Source organism: Bufo gargarizans, chromosome 6, assembly GCF_014858855.1.
Source record: "Bufo gargarizans isolate SCDJY-AF-19 chromosome 6, ASM1485885v1, whole genome shotgun sequence".
NCBI classification, from domain to species: Eukaryota; Metazoa; Chordata; class Amphibia; order Anura; family Bufonidae; genus Bufo; species Bufo gargarizans.
The window spans coordinates 227024149-227047183 of NC_058085.1; the positions used below are offsets into that span (position 1 = coordinate 227024149).

The 23035-nt window shown below is 35.3% G+C and overlaps 1 long non-coding RNA gene across 1 annotated transcript; it reads right to left on the reverse strand.

The window, feature by feature from the left end:
- Positions 1 to 1824: 1824 nt before the first annotated feature.
- On the reverse strand, positions 1825 to 22457 carry LOC122941555. Its single transcript, XR_006390464.1, has 3 exons — positions 22341 to 22457; positions 16264 to 16392; positions 1825 to 2365 (listed from the first exon to the last, which is right to left on the reverse strand). It is a non-coding gene; the product is annotated as an uncharacterized LOC122941555 (long non-coding RNA).
- Positions 22458 to 23035: the final 578 nt, after the last annotated feature.

The following is a 23035-nucleotide window of genomic DNA, read 5'->3' on the forward strand; positions in this document are numbered from 1 at the left end:
CAGAGCCTGGTTGGTGTGTTGTCTTCGATACTGGGTGTACGTCCGCCGTGACACTATGTGGATGGCCCTGGGAAACATTGCTAGCCATCAAAAAGCAGAATTGTCAGAATATTTATGCTGTCTCCGATTGACAGTCTATATTATTTATGCGAATAAATTAAAATCGGTAATAAAGGAGATTCTAACTTATTATCATAAATATCAAGCTAAAACAAGCTCGTGATCTGCGTTGAATTGAAGACAAAACCCAGTTACAGACAAAATATATATGTACTTTATTAATACAATTTATAGTGCAAAATAATATATATAATAAAATTGGCGATAATAAAATTCAATCAATGATATGCAAAATAGTGATAAAGACAAAAATAATTGAGAACATATATATATACACAATTATGCCTTCTTATAATAATACCCCTCAATTATATTTAAAATCAATTTAATACTTGATTTCTCTCAGCCGACAAATGTCCGATTAAACCCAAATCTGGTTTATCTTTTATCTATCTATATATATATATATATATATATATATATATATATATATATATTAGCAACCATACTGGTCTAGAACTGAATTCAATTCGTAAGAGATAATACCGTGATTTCACCTGTATATTTTCAATCTCCCTGTATTGGATTAATTTTCAGGATGATGCTGCAGGTACACCCCAATCTTATTCCAAAACAGATACTATACACAAAGTATGGTTAATTGAATATATATAGATATGTATTATATTAATTAATTATCCTATAAAATATAGGTAAGGTTATACTATACCACAATGTCAGCTAGCAGAAATCAGTTTCAATGGTTCTAAGATGGCTGCCTCCAATGACTTAAAAGGTGGTCAGGGCTGGATCTGGTCTTTTGAACATGGTCTTTTGAAGATGGTCAGAGAGAGAGCTAGAGAGCTCTAGAGATCGATCCTTTCTGTCAGCCCATACCATCTTTTTATCCTATCTTAGAAAGGGCTTGGCCAAGTTTTATCATTAACTAGTGACCTCACTTTATAATAAATATAACCTCCCTCTAGTATTTTACCCTAACACTAGATGGCACTAGTATACCATACAAAAATCGAACCACTCGCTTATTTCTCTTATTTTATACTAGCAATGAATGTTATCTAAGGTTTCAGACAAAACCTTGAGAAGATCTTGAATAGACAATGGCTTTTATATTTCGTCAACCACCTTGTTTATCCTTAAATCTTTTGACCAGACCTAATTAAATCAAGATAAACAGGGCTATCTCGAATCATTGTTCTTGGAAGAGACAGGGTTTGTTCATGATCACCTGTGTCCACATTTCTCCATTCAAGAAAACCTCAAGGAAAGAAATAATTAATTTGTGTGTTACACTGAGGGAGATTCTAAAAATGACAGAGGAATTTGTACCTCGTTTCTACTCTTAATACTAAATATAGCTATAAGGACCATACTCTTATATATATACTATATATTCGGTACGCCTATTAAAATTGATAATATAAAATCAATCTACTCCTACATTGATTAATATAAAAACCACAAAGAAAGATTAGAGTCTTTCTATTCACTGAAAATCATCAGAACTCAGCATCTTTCTAATACATTGTCTTATCTAGGCAATTACATTTCATTAGACCTTGGGACATCTCCTTCTCACAAAAACAGACTTAGGTAAACACTTTGGTATATATCGTAAACCTTAGGTTAGCAATTTCAGAGTAAAAAAAATCCTGAATTCACTCTGCCTTTTAAAATAAGACAAAATGGTTGTCCCTTAGGCTCATGTCCATACTCTTATATAGGCCTTATACTTATGGACTTTATTCATACCCAATAGTTCTGACAAATCCCCCCCCCCTTCTTCCCACGTTAGTCAAGGATCCCCTTAAGACCTAACTGGGAGAAGGTCGGAAGAATTTTCATGTTCATCAATATTTTATCTGAGTCTTTTGTCGCATCATAAAGTCAATCTTGGAAAAGTATATTATCACAGAGATCCTGTGTCCAATGGTGTTAGCATGTAAGAAAATGCAAAACTTGGCACCAATCATGCCATTATTGCTGAGACTTTGTTCCCATGCATAATGTACCAATTTGGTTCCTCTCCCAAGCTAAAATAGTGATATCCGGTATCTTCATCCAATGAATGTCCTTGGATCCAATTTCGCAAAGATTCTTGAAGTACAATCTTCTTAGCCATCATTCACAATCCTGGGACATCTGAAACACGGATGTAGATTCGGGTTGATGATTAGTTCCGTCTTCAATTGGACCTCTCGGATCAACACCATCCGCACGATATCGGTATCTTTGTTGTCATCATCATCGCCATGAATCACGTCTGGTTCCGCGCGTCCTTTTTCTATAAAATAAAATTTAAGTATGAATATATATTCTTTAATCTTTTGAGATATACAGTTTCCCTAGCGTTGCCATGTAAAATGCTTTGTATGGAAACACCAGAATTGGAACATCTGTGAACTGAGAGAAATCAGATTAATGCAATCCTTATTCATTCTTTTATTCAGCGTCATGTTCTATGATTCTCAGTTGTGATCTCGGATGACATACTCGCAATTGATGTACATGGACCCATTTCTCGATGAAACAATTTTTGGTATTAATTTTCACCTTATAAACTACAGGTGATATTTTATCAATTACATCATACGGACCTTTCCATGATGGGAGAAATTTTCTTTCTTTTACCCGATCCCGTGCAAAGTTATAGAGATACACTCTATCTCCTACCTCATATTCCTTTTTGGTCGTTTTCAAGTCATAATAAGTTTTGTTACTTATGGCGGCTTTCTCAAGATTCTTCTGCGCGAAAGCAAACGCATGTTGAAGATACTTACGAAGGTCCTCCACATACTGATGTGTCGTGGCTGCATTGATCAGGTTATGATCTGATGTGCGATACAACAGATGTTGAGGAAGTACCATTCTTCTCCCTGTCATCAGCTCAAAAGGTGACATCTGGGTAGCCGTGCTTGGAGTAGCTCTAATGGCCATGAGTACTAATGGAAACCTTTATATCCCAGTCTTTACCCGACTCCTTAACATATTTCTTAAGGATGTTGATAATAGACTGGTTATAGCGCTCAACGGATCCGCTAGATGCTGGACGATAGGCAATGTGTAATTTTCTCTTCACACCCAACATCTTCCACATCTTCGCCATTACCTCACTTACAAAGTGTGATCCACGGTCTGAATCATTCCTTAACGGTAACCCAAATCTGGAAAATACATGGTTAACCAACAAAAATGCACAGGTCTCGGCTGTGTTATTGCGGGCCGGTAGACACTCTACCCATTTTGTAAACACACAAGTGACGGTTAACATGTATTTATTTCCTCAGGATGACCGGGTAACAGGACTAATAAAATCGATTTGGATGTCAGACCATGGTAATGAAAAACCTTTCTTCTGAAGTGGAGCACGATGTTTAGGACCTTGCGGTTGAAATTGCGCACATACCAAACAACCTTGACAATAACTCTGGACATCCTTTAACATATGAGGCCAGTAGGCATAATCACGTAGTGACTCATATGTAATCTTTTCTCCACGATGACCAACTGTAGGTGCATCATGGGCATGCTGTAACATTAAACCTCTAAATGTAGTAGGAACTACCCACTGCTGAATACCATTTTTAGAGGTTCTTATTAATAATCCATCCTGAATGCTAAATTGGGATTTGGATTTCATAAGTAATCAGAGGTCTTCTTTTTGGGTATAATTATCCTCCGATATGGGATTATTATTAGGATCCTCAATATGTTTATAGAAGATTCCCAATATAAGATCTTCCTTCTGGCTTTTGATCAGATCCTCACTAGAAGATTCTTGGCTCCACTGAACTATACTATTTTCAGTTTGGGCCTTAACCTGTTGTCTAGTGATAGCGTCAATGGGAATCATCTCTAGTAGATGATCAATATTCACATGATCACCATTTATGGCTCCTTGTTTGGCAAGTTAGTCAGCTAGGTCATTACCCTCTTTATCTTTATTTTGGGTTTTCGAATGACCTTTAGTCTTTTTCCAATAAATGGTTAGATCATTATGTCGGACTAGCTCATCTATGGCACAAAACAACTTGGCGTGTTTCACTGGTTTGTTATTGGACCGTAACATATGACTCCTCTTCCATGTGGGCATATATTCTACAAAACTGTTCCGCACATAATTTGAATCGGTAACTATGACGAATTCCTTTATATTGTGCTCTAAAGCAATTTTAACGGTTTGGTAGACAGCTGCCAATTCGGCTACCTGGCTACTCTTAGCACCAATACTATAACCTATTGAAATACTCGGGCACCCATCTATCCATGTAATACCAATTCCTGCCACTAGTTTTCTTTCGTCCCCTACAATGGCGTGGTAAGCACAACCATCTATGTACGCACAGGGGAGTAGAGAGAAATAGTCGTCTTCATACACTTTGTAAGGGGAAGATTTTTGTTCCTCTAGAAAATCATCTACCAGTTCTTCCATATGAGAATTAGCGGCGCAATCATGCAGTTCAGCAAGTCCTTGGGCTACTGGGCACTTTTTATTTTGCTTATACTGAACTTCCAACGGCCATCCTTGTAAAGACAAGGTCCAAGCAGTGATCCTGCTGTTAGACAAGTTACCATCCCTAATTTTATCACTCTGTAGATATTGTAGGGTTGATGGGCCGTTTCAACAATGATTTTCTCACCCTGTACAAAACTTCTAAAGTTTTGAAGCGCCCAGACTGTGGCTAGTAAAGCCTTTTCACAGTTGCTAAACTTTATTTCTACTGGTGACAGTGATTTACTTGCATAAGCTATAATTTTATGCAATTTATCCTGTTTTTGGCATAGGACAGCACTAATACTAAGATTTGTAAAACCAGTTTCCAGATAAAAGGGTTTACCCCCCTCTGGATAAGCTAGACATGGGGTTTGGGTGAGTCTCCTTTTAAGCTCAGACATAGCTTGTTCCTGATCCTCCCCCCATGTCCAGGGTACACCTTTCTTTAACAATGTCAGCAACGGTTTACTAATCTCAGCATAGTTATCAATGAATTTACAGGAGTAATTCATCATACCCAGAAATGATCTTAGTTCACTGATATTGGTGGGTGTTTTAGACTTTATAACAGCCTCCACCTTTTTCTTCTGGGGATTCAGGCCTTCACAGGTAACCTCATGTCCAAGGAAATTTACCTTAGTTCAACACCACTGGGCTTTCTGTAAATACATTTTCACACCTGCCTCTTTCAACTGATTCAGTACATGCCTAATTTCTTGGATATGCTGGTCAAATGAAGTACTTTTCATCAAAATGTCATCTACATAAGTTAAATTTCCTCTTTCTGTGGCATCAGGCATAGCCTTATGTAAAAATACCGGAAATTCATGACCTGAATTTATGTACCCAAACGGTAGTCTAGTCCAGGCAAACTGTTCTTTACCAAAAGTAAAGGCTAATTTGTATTGATCTTCAGGGCTCACTTTGATGGTCCAATATCCCTGAGCGCAATCTAAGGTGGTAAAGATCCTAGCGCCTTGCATTTGTACCAAGCATTGGTCTATATATGGCACGGGCCAGCCAGACATATATACACGTTTATTTAGCTGACGAAGATCAGCACATAAACGCCTTGACCATTCGGTTTAAGAATTCCAAGAATAGGATTGTTATAAGAACTGTGCACTGGTCTTATAATACCTTTCTCCTTGAGATTTTGGATTATTTCCGCTAACGAGTCGTAACAAGCTAGCGGAAGACGATATTGCTTGATATAAATGGGAGGTGCCTCAGGATCAGTCTGGATCCTGGCAATGTGTATGTCAGTCAGACCACAATCAAAGGAATCTTTAGCAAAGATATCCTTGAATTCTAAGAGAACTTCCTTTAGTTGTTGTCGCTCTGGGTCATTGGAGCATCCATCAGCTAATTTTGATTGATTTGTTGCTGGACCATTTCCATAAACCCTGGGAAAACTTATGGTTGACCTATTTCATAGGTTTCCTCCAACCTGTCAGTGAGGTCATGATTTGACTTACCTGCTTTTTCAGCAAACTCATGATATTCCTGGGCTTCCTGCTCATTCATTGTATGATCAAAGGTAAGAGAGGATTCCTCTACCTTACAGGTACCTTCTTCAAGATTAAAAGGATATACTGAACTAATAGTGAACAATCCTTCAGGAGAAGAATAAAATGTTTGTTCAACCAATTGTTCTTCTGTTAGATACGATTCAGGTATTAGGCCAATAATTACATTCTGAAACCCAAAAGTATAATAATCTGAATCTAATGCCATACCAATGATAGTGTCTTTAGACAAATTGACTTCATTTGGCATACCATTATTCACAATTATTTGGGTTTTAAAAGTTTGTAAATTCACCATAGGGGTATGATTTACTGAAATACCTAATTGTTGCATTCTGTTTGATAGGCATATCAATGCATCACCATTCTTTAATTTTTGGCCTTTTGACACCTGAATGGGTAACAGGAAATTATTAGTACCTGGAGGGATGATTATATCTCGTGGCACTAATACACTGACTGCATAAGGCAGTATCTGGGATGACTTGAGTGCTTCATGTTCACCCATAAAACCATCAGGATTCCCTTTTAATCTTGTCCACAATGTGGAATTCACTATATCCACATGGATAGCAAAACGATGTAAAATATCGTTGCCAATGTACATGGGATATCTGGGTTCATCAAGCACCAGGAATAAATGAGTGGCCGATTTTCCTGCAATAGAAATGGTTAATATGCATTTTGCAATTATATTATGATCATCAGAATCATTATCTAAGTCATGTATCCAATTATCCTGTGGATTTGGATATCGAATCACTTTAGAATTGGCCACTTGATTTAGTAGATCCCTACTAATATAACTGTTTTCATGGCGCAAATCCAATTTAGCCCTCTTAGTTCTTCCTAAGTCATTCACCTGTACTGGGAAGAACATCTCATCATCCACCTTTTCCATTCCCACTAGGAATTGTTCGTGACCATTAAACCCAATAGGGTCAGTAGTTTCTGGGTGTAGGTGGATTGTAAGAACATCCCCTTCCAAACAGACATCTTTACTCGTTCAGGAGACACACATATGGTTATCTTCCTGTTCACCTTAGTGGAATTTGGAGTGATTTGCAGGAAAGAGACATCAGGGACTTGGCTATTTCGGAAATGTACCTCAATGGAATCTGGCCTTTCCTCTATCACATGGCAGTTACGCCTATTGTGATAGGATTGTGATTGTTCATAATTAATGGGCATCCTCACTTGAGACCATATCACCTTATTAACAAAATCAATAACTGGACTTAATCTTTTCAGGAAATCGATGCCAATAATTAATCTATCATTTGGGTATATCCACGATCAATGTAGGATGGCTAATTACTTTGTTTCCTACTTTAAAATCCAGCCAAGCTTTACCTAAAACCTTGAGGGCATTGCCTGAGACACTTACCAGGTTAGCATTAAAGCTTTTTAACTTATACCTGTTAGAAGATACATCCTGCAATTGTTGGAAGTATTTTAAAGATAATAAAGTTGCTTGGCTACCTGTATCTATCAAGGCTATTATTGGCGAGAAATTTTCAAATAATTCAACTTTCATATAATATCTATCTATTTCCTGTATGGAACAAAGATATTTGGAATGATTATTGAAATTGTTTTCCTGCTTGGTAGTTATACTTGTCCTCAACTCCTCCTCCTTCCTTTTATGAGCAGGATCGTATGCCTTCTTCTGTGCAGCTGAAGACTTTGTGTGCTGTAAGACAGAACAAACAGGTTTCCCCTCCCCCTTGCCATGTGGCTTTGTAAGGGTTAAATTCCTTTTAAAGGGAAAGACAATTATATTAGATTGCTCCACTTTACATACATTTAAGTCATCAACCTCTGCAACATTTGACATACTTACCTGCTTCTCCCCCTTTATAGTTGGGGAGGATTCTCTACAGGAGGGGTTACCCCTAAAAAAGGATTTTTAGGGTTAGCAGTGATTGTTTTAGACAATTCCTCCATCCGCTTGCATCAACATACCAAACTGATCTTGGATTTGATCCATTCGATCATATAGGTTACTTCTCTTTCTCCCATAATCTTTGGGAGATTGATTTTGGTACCGATATGATTGTGATCTCCCAGAACCATCTGACTCAGAACCACTTTGAGCCCTTTCTGGCCTACGTTGATATCCCCTATAATAATTATTTTGATATCTTTGAAAAGGAGGGAACCGTCTATTTCTAAACTCCTTCTGTGGTTTGGGTTCTTTTCAGCAACATTTGGACCCTTATTCCCATCTGGCCTAGGCTGAATTTTATTTGGCTGGGAAGGTCTAGGAGTTTTTAACACATCAGCATAACTTCTTTTAGGGCTTTCAAATTTTCCCTGATCTCTTTTTATGTGAGTTTCTGCTATTTCCTCACTCGCTCTTTTAAATTTTCTATCAGGAGACTCATCACAATTTTGTATTGCAGCGTACAGAGTTGTACTCTCAGTGAGTCTTTCTGGGATGGTAATCCCTGGCCAAAATAAATTTTATTTTATTGGGCAAAGCGTCATAAAATAACTGGATGAATTCACTACCTTCAAAATTGGGATCTTTTTCGGATAAACTATAGGCATTTTTGAGGACTAACAAAAATTCCCTGGGACTTTGATTATGTCTACATTTCAGGGTAAATAAGGCCCTCCTTGCAGCCGTAGCGGACTTATAGGGACCAAATTCAGTTTTTATTTCTGCGACCACATCTGACCAAGAATCCCTACCCATATCTCTAAGGGAATTAAAGAAATATCGGTGTTTTGATTCGAATACCAAGGTAATAAATTCAAGTTTTTGTATGTCCTGTTCTAAATGTAAAGTTTTCATGGCCTCCTCATATATTTCCAAATGACTTATTATGGAGGGTGATCCCTTTTTAGCAAATTGACCCACAGTTTCCTTGAGAAACTTGATCACCTTAGTAGTGTCTATCATGGGTTGATAAGATCTCTGTACTGAACTTTTAGAGGACCGAGGAGGTGAAATCGGTCTTAATTTAGGAAGAGAATATTCTCTCAGAGCCATTAATTCTTCTCCATTAAAGGGGTTGTCATATTTACTTTCTGCATCTGATTCCCCCCTGGAATATTTTACCTTCACTCTATTAGAATCCTTAGGCTGTCTGAATTGAAGAGGGTCAAGATCCCGGTTATCTAACTCTGTTTGTAAATTTCTATTGTCCTTATACAACTTGTTACATTCCTCATCTAGATCCACCATAGACAATTGACATTTAGACAGTTCATTAGTAGCCTGACTTAATTTCCATTCCAGAGTACTTATTACCTCTTGCTGTTGATTGTCTCTGTCATTATATTCTGATAATTTAGCAGACCATTGTGCTAATTCACCAGAAACCATGGCCGCCTTATTTTCCTATTTCAGATAGATCTTTTTGAAATTTATCAATTTCATATGCCTGTTCAACATTTTTATATTTTGCTTTTTCTAATTGCTTTGCTATTTCAACAACTAAATATACAAATTCAGGCCAAGATTGAAGGATTAATGAATCCTTATCTTTCTTATGTTTAGCTTGGGAAATGTGACAGAGATAATCAGCAAACCGGGATTTATCAGACCAGACATCATCTGCATATTCTACAGCTCTCTTTTCCAATTCAACCCTCCAATCCTTTAACTCTCTCTTAATATCCAACCTGTCATGCATATGACCCATCACAATATATTCAATTAATTCTTGAGTCTTTCTATCATGCATATCAGTCTTTACCACTGCAGCAGCAGCCTGCATGCCTTGGCTAGCCTCGCCAGACATATTTTTACTTGTTGCACTACAAGTACCACAATAACTTTATCAAATATATATTTTGCACCCCAAAATTTTGTTTCTATTACAAGCAGATCTCGGTGGGACCTCCAGATTAATGTCGGAATATTTATGCTGTCTCCGATTGACAGTCTATATTATTTATGTGAATAAATTAAAATCTGTAATAAAGGAGATTCTAACTTATTATCATAAATATCAAGCTAAAACAAGCTCGTGATCTGCGTTGAATTGAAGACAAAACCCAGTTACAGACAAAATATATATGTAATTTATTAATACAATTTATAGTGCAAAATAATATATATAATAAAATTGGCGATAATAAAATTCAATCAATGATATGCAAAATAGTGATAAAGACAAAAATAATTGAGAACATATATATATACACAATTATGCCTTCTTATAATAATACCCCTCAATTATATTTAAAATCAATTTAATACTTGATTTCTCTCAGCCGACAAATGTCCGATTAAACCCAAATCTGGTTTATCTTTTATCTATATAATATATATATATATATATATATATATATATCAACCATACTGGTCTAGAACTGAATTCAATTCCTTGGAGATAATACCGTGATTTCACCAGTATATTTTCAATCTCCCTGTATTGGATTAATTTTCAGGATGATGCTGCAGGTACACCCCAATCTTATTCCAAAACAGATACTATACACAAGGTATGGTTAATTGAATATATATAGATATGTATTATATTAATTAATTATCCTATAAAATATAGGTAAGGTTATACTATACCACAATGTCAGCTAGCAGAAATCAGTTTCAATGGTTCTAAGATGGCTGCCTCCAATGACTGAAAAGGTGGTCAGGGCTGGATCTGGTCTTTTGAAGATGGTCTTTTGAAGATGGTCAGAGAGAGAGAGAGCTAGAGAGCTCTAGAGATCCTTTCTGTCAGCCCATACCATATTTTTATCCTATCTTAGAAAGGGCTTGGCCAAGTTTTATCATTAACTAGTGACCTCACTTTATAATCAATATAACCTCCCTCTAGTATTTTACCCTAACACTAGATGGCACTAGTATTCCATACAAAAATCGAACCACTCGCTTATTTCTCTTATTTTATACTAGCAATGAATGTTATCTAAGGTTTCAGACAAAACCTTGAGAAGATCTTGAATAGACAATGGCTTTTATACTTCGTCAACCACCTTGTTTATCCTTGAATCTTTTGACCAGACCTAATTAAATCAAGATAAACAGGGCTATCTCAATTCATTGTTCTTGGAAGAGACAGGGTTTGTTCATGATCACCTGTGTCCACATTTCTCCATTCAAGAAAACCTCAAGGAAAGAAATAATTAATTTGTGTGTTACACTGAGAGAGATTCTAAAAATGACAGAGGAATTTGTACCTCGTTTCTACTCTTAATACTGAATATAGCTATAAGGACCATACTCTTATATATATATACTATATATTCGGTACGCCTATTAAAATTGATAATATAAAATCAATCTACTCCTACATTGATTAATATAAAAACCACAAAGAAAGATTAGAGTCTTTCTATTCACTGAAAATCATCAGAACTCAGCATCTTTCTAATACATTGTCTTATCTAGGCAATTACATTTCATTAGACCTTGGGACATCTCCTTCTCACAAAAACAGACTTAGGTAAACACTTTGGTATATATCGTAAACCTTAGGTTAGCAATTTCAGAGTAAAAAAAATCCTGAATTAACTCTGCCTTTTAAAATAAGACAAAATGGTTGTCCCTTAGGCTCATGTCCATACTCTTATATAGGCCTTATACTTATGGACTTTATTCATACCCAATAGTTCTGACAGAATAGCAAAATTGTAAGGTGGTTGGAGGGCACTCAAATATCTGACAACATCCACGGCAGGATATCAGTAATCCCAATTTATTTGCATAAAATAAATAATAAAAGGCTATTAAAATCCTACACACATACAATATAAAACATACACATGTATTGACATACAAATGACCGCAAAACCAATAGTTGGACTCAATATGACTGCAATATAAATGCGCAATCTTAATCAAGCTTATGACCACCAGAAGTTCTGATTCAAATGGTGATCACTAGGAGATCCCAAATGACAGAACAGTTCTCGGAACAGATTTCCACCTTGAGGAAAGATAGATATAGAACTTTTCCCAGATACAGAGGATGTACAGAAATGGAAAGAGAGAATTTGCCATAATTTGGACAATTTAGAAGGAGAGATTATGAATAGAAAAAAAAATAAAAAATTTAAACCTACAGGGAGAAATAAACAGGAAACTAGCAAAACATCAAATGCTAATCCCAATGTAGGAAGTAGAGAGATTGGAGAGAATGGAAGAACATGGGATCATGTGAATATCCCAACCTCCAACAGATTTTAGGCTCTAGCTTCCCCTCTTTTTTTTTTTTGATGGGACCCCCCCACACCACAGGATCAGGAAATTCCACACACCTTCCCCTCCACATCGACAAACATGGAATCAAACACAGAGGTATCAAAAAACACGACAGTACGACTACAATCTAAGACACTGTCAAGTAACACACGAAAGACACTCACCACAGAGAATGGAGGACAATTACCGGGGTCCAATCACATATCGGAACAGGTCACCGTTGAATCAAATGTCCCAATATTACAGTGCACCAAAAAGACACGGAGAGGGAGACACTCATGGAAAAAGACACAATCCTTATGCACACAGGACACATTGAGTATAATTAATATTAGTAAAATGAAACCCACTGAAGCACAGATTTCGCTTTTGAGCAAAGGATTCAAATTCGCACCCACTAAACCAATTGATAAATTCTCGACTTATTTTGGGATAGAGAAGTTCATCAGGAAATTATGCCTGAAGAAATATTTTCTAAAGAACCCTGTATGCCCACACAACTTAGATACTGGTCCGGAAAGATATCCCCACACCACTTTGAGAGAAAGATCCAATAATACCCCAGGCAGGAAATTAGTGACAAAATGATGGCCTTTAGGGTAAATGTAGAGAGAGAATTAAGACAAATAAAGCCTAGGAATAGAAATAATCTCAGTAGGAAAGAGATTGATGCGATCCAACAGCTGCAGAAGGCACACGATGTGACTGTGCGCCCTGCGGACAAGGGTGGAGCCGCTGTGATCTTGGACACAGAGGCGTAGAGGGCCGAGTGCCTTAGGCAGCTGAATGACGATGGTACATATATGAGATTGAGAAAAGATCCGACAGATCCTTTAGAACAGGAGGCTCGTTTTATCTTGGGTACAGATAGAAGGATTCCGGCTTTTTACTGTATCCCCAAGATCCACAAGGATTTAACATCTCCCCCCGGTAGGCCGATTGTATCAGGGATTTAATCCCTCTCGGCCAATTTATCCAAATATATAGATGAGTGGCTTCAACCAGTGGTCAAAAAAGTCCCATCATATATTAAAGATACAACGGATATAATTAAAACTATAGAATTGTTGGAATGGGAGGAACACTGGATTATGGGCACCTTAGATGTTAGTTCATTATATACGATCATTGAGCACACTAAGGACCCTGAGGCTCTGAATAGCCAACTCAAAATTAATAGTGGATTGGAGGAAGCACAGATTGGCTTTATTTTGGAGGCAGTGCAGTTCTTTTTGTCACAATTATTTTTTGTTTGAGGATCAGTTCTTTTTACAATTGACAAGCACCGCCATGGGCACCAGATTCACCCCCAGCTACGCCAACCTGTTTTTGGCTCAATGGGAAGACAACATCATCCGTCCTAGGCTGGAGACGAGTCTGGTGCTCTGGCATCGATACATCGATGATGTATTTTTTTTATTTGGCAGGGGGATCAGGAATCTCTAAATATGTTTTTAATAGACATCAATCAGAATAATTGGAACTTGAAGTTTACTCCAGATATAAGACATGGAGAGGCCACGTTTTTGGATATCCATTTGAAAGTGGAGGGGCCCCGAATTATTTGTAGTACCCACTTCAAAACGGTTACCAGGAACAGTTATATTAGGTTTTCAAGTTGCCATCTGCCTAGATGGCTGACCAATATACCTGTCATTCAATTTAGGAGGTTAAGACGTAATTGCACGCATAGAGACCAATTTGAAGTGGAGGCCTCAGTATTAAGGGACCAATTTTTGGAAAAGGAATACCCGTCCACATTTATTATGGAGGCTATGAATAAAGTAAGGGGAATGGAAATGGATTCTTTTTTTAGACCAAAGGAGGACATGGTACAAGATGGAATTTTGAGACTCATTCTACCGTTTCATACACAAAATAAGCAGGTAGAGAGAGTAGTCAGAAAATGTTGGAACTTTCTATTAGAGGACAAACTCCTGGGCCCTTTCCTTACAGAATCCCCACAAATAACTTATACCAAAGCTAATAATTTAGCATCGAGAGTATCCCCCACTATCAAACAACAGAAGACTCCAATGGGTTCTCTGTGGAAGACACCAAAAGGGTTTTTTAGATGTGGGAGGTGTCTAAATAATAAAAATACCTCATTCCCCCAAAAATCTACAAAAGTCAAATCCTCCCAAAATGAGTTCGAGATTGAGATTAGGGACACATTAACATGTGATTCTCAAAATGTTATTTACCTCCTCGAATGTTCATGCTCTAAACAATATGTAGGCAGAACAAAAAGGCCCCTGAAAAAGAGAGTGAGGGAGCAGGTGTTAAAGATCCTGAAGGGAGATGAGTTGCACTCACTTTCCAAACACTTTAAGGTCTTCCACAGTTGTGATCCAACCTCCCTTCGATTTACAGCTATTGAAAAGGTATACCAGTCAAAAAGAGGTGGAAATCCTATTACCCGTATGTCTAGACAGGAGTCCCGGAGGATATTTGAGTTTGACACCTTGGCCCCAAAAGGTTTAAATGCTGAAATGGAGTTATTCGGGTTCCTATAAATAGGTAAGACATTTAGAAATCGGGGGGTTGTCCGGTGGGGACATGGGATACAAGTCCGGCTGTGTATCAGCACTTGGATACCCTCTCCCCGCCTGACCAACCCTCGGATACCTCTGACTACCAGCTTGTGAAGAATACAGTATGGTTTCATTCAAGAGATTGATACATTTTATTTATTTATGAGGTTATTTTTAATGATGAATTTGTATGTTTTTTATATGGTTTCATATATTTCTGGCCGCAAGTAGTGACCAAACAGGAGAACACTAAAAACGCACTTTGAGATAAAAAACGCACAGATAACGCAAGTGCGTTTTTTTTTTTAAATAGTATGCTTTTTTTTAAAATAGTATGTGTTTTTCTATATATTGGACTCCTGTATATATATTGGCCCAGATAGGTGTCAGGATACAATGGGATGGATGGAGAAGACGCTATTGCGAATTTTTAAGTGAGGACATGGTTTGATGTTTTCTTATTTTGAATATCAGTAGTGGTTTTATTGCAGCATCTGTTGGACCCAATGAATATCGCATGTGCGATTATATAGAAAATGAGTTTGGTTCCAAATGAAGTGATCCATATCGGGATCTTAATGTAGTTGAAGTTCCAGAATGCCTGGCCATAATGAAGGAGGGTATATAAGGGAAAGTGATTCTAGTAGCCGTCATTGCCGCTGAGGAACGAGCTTGATCCCCGAAAGCGTATGGTTCATGACAGCAAAGGACTTTGTAATGGAATCCTGAGGTGCCAGTATCAATAGGCATCCCACCCCTCAGACCCCCAGTGAGCGAATTCCAGTGCAGAGACAAGCACATGGTCTGGACCTTAGGACTGAACGTACTCACCAGCCTTCCACAGAGCGGTGTGCATCACATGAAACGCAGCCAGGTCACGTGGGATGCAGCGTTTGAGACCTGAAGACCACTCAAGGCGCCGGGTGAGTCTAAGCTGCGGCTGCTGCAGGATTACGGGGACGAAAGAGGGGTAACGTACTTTGCCCTACGGGGCCCATCTGATGTTATTACATACGTGACTTTCATTATATGCAGACGCTTTCATCATATGCGGACGCTTTAACAGGCGATTGAGTGCAGACATTCACACGCGGTCTACACGCCATACATGTGGTCATAGGCTTGATAAAGATTGCACATGTATATTGCAGCCATATTAAGTCCAACTATTGGTTTTGCAGTCATTTGTATGTCAATACATGTGTATGTTTTATATTGTATGTGAGTAGTAAGAGGGTATATGTTTCGTCAAACTAAAAGTGACAGGTACCACGCCCCCTTTTATACAGATAACCCCACCCCCTTTATATTGATTGATAACAATTTTATATAAAATTTATAGGTGTTTGATATAAAGTTTATATCGCTTGATATTGCTTGATATTAAGTTTATATTGCCTTATATTGTTTGATATAAAGAGTATTCGTCCATTAAGGTCTTACCACTTCTTCCAGCTTATTACTACAAATGGAAACATCCTCCCAGACATTCTTCTCAGATTACTGTTAGTGTTAAAACAGGATGTTGCGCTTTTTGAGAGACTCGTGACAGCTTACTACAGATGGTGAAATCTAATGTCCGGCAGTTACAAATAAAAAAAAATAATATATATATAAATAAATAAGAGAGACATCAACTAATGAATGTGCTAATAGTTGCAACATTGTGTTTTACAACAGGACCCGCATATATAAAACAGGACACAGTCTGTGTATGGTTAGCACAGAGATACGTATACATACATGCATAAGTCTATCTAGCAATTCATCTACCTATCTATCCTTCCATCTACCGTCTATCTTTACATCTATCTGTTATCTATCTGTTATCTATCTTTCCATGTATCTATCTACATAGCTATGTATCTATACAGCCATATACCACATCTATCTAAAGTGTATCTATCAATTTATCTACCTATCTATCCTTCTATCTAACAATTATCTATCTAACTTTCTATCTACCTATAGTCTATCTTTCTAGCTATTTCTATCTATCCATTTAATCTATCACTATCTATAGTCTATCTATCATCTATAGTCTATTTTTCCATCTATCTATCTATCAATTATCTATATTTCTATCTATCAATTATCTATATTTCTATCTACCTATCTATACATCTATCTGTTAACTATCTTTCCATGTATCTATCTACATAGCTATGTATCTATACAGCCATATACCACATCTATCTAAAGTGTATCTATCAATTTATCTACCTATCTATCCTTCTATCTAACAATTATCTATCTAACTTTCTATCTACCTATAGTCTATCTTTCTAGCTATTTCTATCTATCCATTTAATCTATCACTATCTATAGTCTATCTATCATCTATAGTCTATTTTTCCATCTATCTATCTATCAATTATCTATATTTCTATCTATCAATTATCTATATTTCTATCTACCTATCTATACATCTATCTGTTAACTATCTTTCCATGTATCTATCTACATAGCTATGTATCTATACAGCCATATACCACATCTATCTAAAGTCTATCTATCAATTTATCTACCTATCTATCCTTCTATCTAACAATTATCTATCTAACTTTCTATCTACCTAGCTATAGTCTATCTTTCTAGCTATCTGTTTTCTATCTATCTACTTATCTTTAGTCTATTTGTCCATCTATCTATCTATTATCTATCCTTCTATCTATCTATCAATTATCTATATTTCTATCTACCTATCTATAGGCTATCTTTCTAGCTATTTCTATCTTCAATCCATTTTTATCCAGACAACTGTCTATCTATATATCTATCTATCCAGCTATCTGTTATCTATCCATTTATCTATCCAACTATCTATTATCTATGTATATATACATCCATATACCCATCTATCTAAATTCTATCTATCTATCTTTCTAGTTACCTATTTATAGTCGATCTAGCCAGCTACCTGTTTTCTATCTATCAATGTTCCTACATATCTATCCTTCTATCTATCTATTAGCTATCTATCTACTTATCTTTAGTCTATTTTTCCATCTATCTATCTATTATCTATCCTTCTATCTATCTATCAATTATCTATATTTCTATCTTCCTATCTATAGTCTATCTTTACATCTATCTGTTATCTGTCTATCTTTCCATTTATCTATCTATCTATATATGTATCTATACAGCCATATACCCCATCTATCTAAAGTCTATCTATCAATTTATCTACCTATCTATCCTTCTATCTAACAATTATCTATCTATCTTTCTATCTACCTAGCTATAGTCTATCTTTCTAGCTATTTCTATCTATCCATTTTATCTATCAATCCATTTTTATCCAGACAACTGTATATCTATCTATCTATCTATCTATCTATCTATCTATCTATCTATCTATTAGCTATCCATTTATCTACCCAACTATCTTATCTATTATCTATCCAACTATCTTATCTATTATCTATCTTTCTATCTATCTATTATCTATCTTTCTATCTATCCAGCTAGCTAACAAATGTATCTTTCTATCTATCTAACTGGCTGTCTTTCGATCTGCTTTCCCTATCATTCTATCAATTTTTCTAACAATTTATCCATTTATCTATCTATCTATCTATCTATCTATCTATCTATCAATCTATTTCTAACCATCTAGCTACTATGACATGGCTAGCTATCAAACATTTATTTACATTTCTATCAAACATCTATTTATCTTTCTACCTATCTAACTGTCGGTCTTTCTATCTATTATCTATCTTTCTATCTATTATCTATCTATCTATCTTTCTATCTATTATCTATATGTCTTTCTATATATTTAGCTATCTATTTATCTAGCTTCTAATATCTATCTAACTTCCAATCTTTCTATCTATTTTCCTATCAATCTATCCATTTATCTAAAATTTATCCATTGATCTGTCTTTCTATCTATCTTTCTATCATTTTGTTCTATCTATCCAGCTATCTAACAATTTATCCATTTTTCTATCTATGATCAATTTATCCGTATATCTGTGCCAATACAGACAGACAAACCCCACCACTCTGTCAATTCACAATTTGAAATGTTTACACAATACAAAATTTCAAAAATGTTGTACAATATGCTGTAAAAATGTAAAAATGATCAATTTATCCGTATATCTATCTATCCCAATCTAACGTTTCAATAGATAAATATTTTATCTATCTATATACCTATCAATCTATATAACAATTTATCCATTTATCTATCTATCTTTCTATCCATTTCTAACCATCTAGCTACTATAACAGGGCTATCTATCAAACATCTATCTATTTACATTTCTATCTATCAAACATCTATTTATCTATCTATCTAACTGGCTGTCTTTCTATCTTTCTTTCTATCTATTATCTATCTTTCAATCTATCTAGCCATTTATCTAACAAATGTATCTTTCTATCTATCTAACTGACTGTCTTTCGATCTGTTTTCCCTATCAATCTATCCATTTATCTAACAATTTATCCATTGATATGTCTGTCTATCTATCTTTCTATCAATTTTTATATCTATCCAGCTATCTAACAATTTATCTATTTATCTATATATGGTCATTTTATCCGTATAGCTGTGCCAATATAGACAGACAAACTCCACCACTCTGTCAATACACACAGCAATGTTGCAAAGTTGTATTCATTTGAAATGTTTACACAATTCAAAATTTCAAAGTGTTGTACAATATGCTGTAAATTAAAATGCTCAATTTATCCGTATAGCTATCAATCTTTCTATCCTTCTATCAATCTATCTATTTATCTTTCTATCAAACATCTATTTATCTTTCTATCTAACCGTCTATCTTGCTATCACATACCTATTTATCTATCAATTTATCTATCTATCTATCTACATATCTAACTATCTACCTATTTGACTATTTATCTAACAATTTATCTAGACATCTATCTATCAATTTATCTATCTGCCTATTTATCTATTTTATCTATCTATCCATTCTATCCATCTGTCTATCTATCTATCTATCTATCTATCTTTATATCTATTACCTATCTTTCCATTATCTATCTATAACATATCTATTTATCTATCAATTTAGCAATCAACAATCTATCTAAATATCTGCCATTTTATTTATCTAGCTTCTAATATCTAACAGCCTATCTTTCTTTCTATCAATCTATCTATATATCGACCTATTTATTGCAGCTGTCTTTCTATCTATCTTTCTATTATCTATCTTTCCATTATCTTTCTATCACATATCTCTTTATTTATATATCAATTTATCTATCCATTTATCTTTATATCTATCTTGCTATTAAGCTGTTTATATATCTACCTATCTTTCCACTTTCCTACAGATGGCAACATCCTCCAGACATTCGTCTCAGATCACTGCTAATGCTAAAACAGGATGTTGAGGTTTTTTGAGAGCCTCCTGACAGCTGCCTACTAATGGTGAAATCTAATGTCATAATCTAATGTCCAAATGAATACAAAAGCACAAAGTTTTTAATATAAAAGCCAACCACTTTGATATCCATTCATATCAAATTATACAGGTTGTTAAGTTTAATTTTGATAAAAAATCTTTTTGGATATGCCCATTTCTAACACTTTGACAAGTTTTCAATATAAAATTAAGATTTGGACATAAAAAGGCCTATAATAAACATATAAATTCTTATAAAACATAATCTATTTGAAAGACAGCAACTACTTAATGTGTAAACACAAGTTTTTTTTTTATATAAATGCATATCAAAGTGGTTGGCTTTTATATCAAAAACCTTGTGCTTTTGTATTAATTTGGACATTAGATTATGACATTAGATTTCACCATTTGTAGTCATCTGTCAGGAGGCTCTCAAAAAACCTCAACATCCTGTTTTAGCATTAGCAGTGATCTGAGACGAATGTCTGGAGGATGTTGCCATCTGTAGGAAAGTGGAAAGATAGGTAGATATATAAACAGCTTAATAGCAAGATAGATATAAAGATAAATGTATAGATAAATTGATATATAAATAAAGAGATATGTGATAGAAAGATAATGGAAAGATAGATAATAGAAAGATAGATAGAAAGACAGCTGAAATAAATAGGTCAATATATAGATAGATTGATAGAAAGATAGAAAGAAAGATAGGCTGTTAGATATTAGAAGCTAGATAAATAAAATGGAAGATATTGAGATTGTTGATTGCTAAATTGATAGATAAATATATATGTTATAGATAGAAAGATAATGGAAAGATAGATAATAGATAGAAAGATAGATAGAAAGACAGATGGATAGAATGGATTAGATAGATAAGATAGATAGATAGGCAGATAGATAAATTGATAGATAGATGTCTAGATAAATTGTTAGATAAATAGTCAAATAGGTAGATAGTTAGATATGTAGATAGATAGATAAATTGATAGATAGATGTCTAGATAAATTGTTAGATAAATTGTCAAATAGGTAGATAGTTAGATAAGTAGATAGTTAGATAAGTAGATAGATAGATAGATAGATAGATAAATTGATAGATAAATAGATATGTGATAGTTAGCAAGATAGCGGCAAGATAGACGGTTAGATAGAAAGATAAATAGATGTTTGATAGAAAGATAAATAGATAGATTGATAAAAGGATAGAAAGATTGATAGCTATACGGATAAATTGAGCATTTTAACATTTTTACACCATATTGTACAACACTTTGAAATTTTGAATTGTGTAAACATTTTAAATGAATACAACTTTGCAACATTGTTGTGTGTATTGACCGAGTGGTGGGGCTTGTCTGTTTATATTGGCACCGCTATACGGATAAATTGAACATAAATAGATAGATAAATTGATAGCTGTTAGAAGCTAGCTAAATAGTTGTGTGTGTATATATATATATATATATATATATATATATATATGTTGTTGATTGCTAAATTGATAGATAAATAGATATGTTATAGATAGAAAGATAATGGAATGATAATAGATAGAAAGATAGATAGAAAGACAGATAGATAGAATGGATAGATAGATAAAATAGATAGGTAGATAGTTAGATTGTTCATAGATAAATTGATCGATAGATAGATGTCTAGATAAATTGTTCGATAAATAGTCAAATAGGTAGATAGCTAGATATGTAGATAAAAAATAAAAGAATTCCGCAGCACATCCACATAGTAAGAAAAATGAAAAAACTTTATTCACCAAGCATGCGACGTTTCAATCCTCTCAATGGGATTTTCCTCAAGCAGTGACATAGTGGGCAGTGCTCTATGCCTATTTTAGCACAATCTCATAATTGAACAATCCATAGATAAATTACATTCATTACTAGTAATATATATATAAAAAATCATAATACAAGCAGTGTTAATAATATGTTAATACAATCACATCCATCCACTGCACAGATTCATGTGCAGTGATATAGTGTACATAGTACCCCTAACCTATCTAATATACAATATGCAAAGACAATACTTTAATAACGATCATAATTGATTCAGGTGTCGATCATATAAATAACTAAAATGTGCAGGTGTACCTACAGTAAAATGATGAACAACATTGTAGAGACGTACGGAGGGGTCAATACTCGTGGATGCCGGCGTCTCAGGCATACCATTGCGCATGTCTGGAGGACCTTCCTGGGACTTCTAATCACCTGATCTCTCATCTCAGACATGCATTACACTGCGCATGTCTAAGGACCTTCAGGAATGTAGTCACTCCCCCGGTCATGTGTTAGAGTATATCACATGATCGGAATAAACAGCCTGGAACTCCAAGTGTTCGGTAATGATACAGGCATATGTGTAACTCTGTTCATATGTTAATATCGATGTTAAAGATGTGAATATATAAACATATAAACAATGTATACATTAAGTTCCTAGGCCGCACTGTCTATATTAAAGATATATGGCCATCCCCCCCAAAAAAAATTGGGGGGGGGGGATCGAGAATACAGGCATAAGAAAAAATATACTAGCAGTGCGACTTGGCAGAGACTAATCGCACTCCACATTGTGTCGACTCACCCGGAAAGAAACATATATGAGCTAATGATCTCTCAGGGAGATATGCGTGACCCTATATAACTGGAAGTACCATTATTATATACGGAGAGGCTTTATGTGATAAGCAAAAATGTCGCCGCTTCTCCATTGCAATCTTAAATTCAGTATAGTAATTATTTAGTGGTCCCCTAGTCTAATCGAGGAGTTCAGTACATGTGACTAAT